Source organism: Microtus ochrogaster (assembly GCF_000317375.1).
Source record: "Microtus ochrogaster isolate Prairie Vole_2 chromosome 14 unlocalized genomic scaffold, MicOch1.0 chr14_random_1, whole genome shotgun sequence".
Lineage (NCBI taxonomy): Eukaryota > Metazoa > Chordata > Mammalia > Rodentia > Cricetidae > Microtus > Microtus ochrogaster.
In genome coordinates, this window is record NW_004949096.1 from 18,915,861 (window position 1) to 18,919,207 (window position 3,347).

At 40.9% G+C, this 3,347-nt stretch overlaps 1 protein-coding gene across 1 annotated transcript in view; it reads right to left on the bottom strand.

Moving 5' to 3' along the window:
- The window catches only part of Ambra1 (autophagy and beclin 1 regulator 1), a 202,829-nt gene that overhangs the window by 73,694 nt on the left and 125,788 nt on the right, over window positions 1-3,347 (bottom strand). The window lies entirely within an intron of this gene.

Consider the following 3,347-nt stretch of genomic DNA (forward strand, 5'->3'; position numbering starts at 1 on the left):
AGCTAATTATCTTTTATAGAGGACATTGTGAGAGAGTGATAAAATGATGGGGGGAATTAGACAATTCCTGGACTTCTGAGTACAGAAAAACAATAGTAATTAAGCTCCTGAAAAGGCAGATAAACAATAATTCAACCTTGAAATTTTCTTTCTTTTTATTATATATACATTGGTGTTTTGCCTGTATGCATGTCTGTGTAAGGGTGTGGTTCCCCTGGAACTGGAGGTACAGTCAGTTAATGAGTTGCTGTCTGGGTGCTGAGAATTTAACCTGGGTCTTCTGAAAGAGTAGCCAGTGTTCTTAACTGCTGAACCATCTCTTCAGCCCCTAGAAAGTTTCTTAAAATATACATAAAGGGCTGGAGGACCAGCATTTGGTTCCCAGCACCCATTGGGGACAACTCACAACTGTTTTTCACCCTGGCACCAGAGAGTCCAATGCCCTCTTCTGGCCTATATGGACAATTTCATCCCAAACATTATCACAGACACATACTTAAATAAAAATTAAAAACAAATACACAAATCTGGATAAAATGCTGCTTGCCTATAGTCTCAGCTACTCAAGAGGCCACGGCAAGAAGATTATTTGAACTCGGGAGTTTGAGGCCAACCTGAATGTTTATATTAATATTGCTGTTGTAGTTTGTTATTTTAGTTTTTCTGAGGCAAGGTCTTTTTATTTGCTTTAGTTTTCTCTGAGGTAAGCTCTCATTTGCTTAGTTTTCTCTGAGGTAAGCTCTCATGTACCTTTAAGGTTGACTTAAAACTTGCTATGTAGCTAAGGCTAACCTTAAACTTCAGGTCCTTCTGCCTCTATCTCTCAAAGCCTGGGATTACAGGCATATACCACTAACAGTTAAGGAAGAAAAAACAGGCTTTTTGTTTGTTTGTTTATTTGTTTGTTTGTTTTTTTGAGACAGGGTTTCTCTGTGTAGCCTGGCTGTCCTGAAACAAACTCTATAGACGAGGCTGTCCTCTGCCTCCTCAGTACTAGGGTTAAAGGCATGCACCACTACTGCCAGGCTGAAAATAATTTTAATGGCTTCGGAAATAAGTAAAAAAATAATTCCTTGAAGGTATATATTGCTATGCACATCTCAAATAGAAATGGAGACCATGTTGTCTAATTTCCAAGAGTACAGAATGGAAGCATTCATTGGTTCTCCCTCTACAGAGCTGACCCTACTGCTGACAGATAAAGATTAGGCTCAGGGAAAGCAATCCTGTATTGTTCAGGGGAGATACCTAGTCCTTATCTGCAAAAGCCATAGTATAGGATCAATTCCATAAAATGAAAGAACAAGGTATCTGGTGGAGAAATAGAAAATTTAAGAAGCAGCTTGAGAAGCCCTATAGATGTCTGTAGTAAGATGAAGACAACTGCACTGTATTCCCTCGGGACCAACCAGAGCTCTTAAAGAGTAGATCAAGGAGAAAACTGATGGGGCAGATTAAATACTTTCATTTACTTTGAGACAAGGTCTCACTATGTAGCACTGGCTGGTTAGGCTGGCTTAGAACTCAGAGAAATCTATATGTCTCTGCCTCCTGAGTGCTGGAATAAATTGTTTGTTTTAGGCTAAGGAAAAAAACAAAAAAGGGGAGCCGGGCGATGGTGGCGCATGCCTTTAATCCCAGCACTCGGGAGGCAGAGGCAGGCGGATCTCTTTGAGTTCGAGACCAGCCTGGTCTACAGAGCTAGTTCCAGGACAGGCTCCAAAGCCACAGAGAAACCCTGTCTCGAAAAACAAAAAAACAAAAAAAAAAAATAAAAGGGTGAGTGGCAGAGGGGAGGAAAGAAAAGAAGGGTGGGTTGATTTTTAGTCCTTTTACAAAGCTGAATTAAACAAGTTAACTTCAAACTCTAGCCAGTCTGTCAGAGCCCAGTTTTATGAATAATTTGGAATACAAAGCATTAATCATGATTAACAGAAAATTTTGTGTTTGGTTTCTTATAAGAAGGCAGTTACAGAGTGTTTTCTTGACATTTCCTAATGTCCCACCATTTAAGAACATCAAAGAAAGCAGGGTGGGGATAGCTCATTCAGTAAATTACTTGCTATGCATGCACGCATGAGGACATGGTGACCTATGTCTATAATTCCTACTGGGGTTATAGACAGATCTCTGGAGCTCACTGGCCAGCTAGCCTAGCCAAATTGGTGAGTTCCAAGTTTACCATTGAGATAGAGACTCATCTCTTGGGGTTTGAGGACAGATTGGTCTACACAGTGAGTTCCAAGGCAGCTAGGACTACACACACACACACACACACACACACACACACACACACACACACACACCCTCTGGCGTGTGTGTGTGCACAAAAACAAGCAGGCCCCCTGCTCAACACACATGCACCACCCCACCAAAAACAGAATATATCAAAGACCAAGCAAAATATTCAATAGTTTAATGTCCAGGTCTTCCTTTGAAAAGAGAATAGATTTGTATGCCTTAAAGAAGTTAAATAGCCATCAATTTCACCTGTATTAGCTAGCAATACTCTTTGAGTCTATTTTTCTACACACAAAGTCCCTCCTATGACAGACTGCTCAATGAAGGAAACAAAGAGAAGGAGAGAGAGAGAGGGAAGGAGATGGAGAGGGAGGGAGGGAAGAAGGGAGAGAGAGAGATCTAATATAAGCCCTGAGGATAACTAAATTTGTCAAAATTAGAAAGTTTAACTTCAAATCCAGCATTTTCTTTTAGTGGCAGGCTTCCAAGGCCATTGCTAGCTTGATTGTTTTAGTTGTGATACACACACCCTGTAACTCTCAAAGAATTTTAAGATGCCACAAAACTAATCAAACCAATACTACTTAGCTCTTCATTCAAGAATTTTGGGATATTTTACTTTATAATTTTACTTTTCACTTTAAAGTCTCGGGGTCTAAGAAAGGAAGAATAAGGAATTATGTCATTCAAAATAAGGAGAGCAAATCAGGGCTACTGATGCAGGCCTCTACCCTCAGTTACTAGGGAGGTTCATACAGGAGGACTGCAAATTCAAGACTGGCCTGGGAAACTTAGCAAGACCCAGTCTCAAAGGTAAAAAGTAGAAAAGGGGCTGGGCGGTGGTGGCACACGCCTTTAATCCCAGCACTTGGGAGGCAGAGGCAGGCAGATCTCTGTAAGTTTGAGGCCAGCCTGGTCTACAAGAGCTAGCTCCAGGACAGACTCCAAAAACTACAGAGAAACCCTGTCTCCAAAAATCCAAAAATATAGAAATGGGGCTGGAAATATAGCTCAGTAGTAGAGTGCTTGTCTACCATACACATGGTCCAAGGTTCAATCCCCTCACCTCCTCCCGAAAAGGAACCAGATATTGTTTTTTTTTTTTT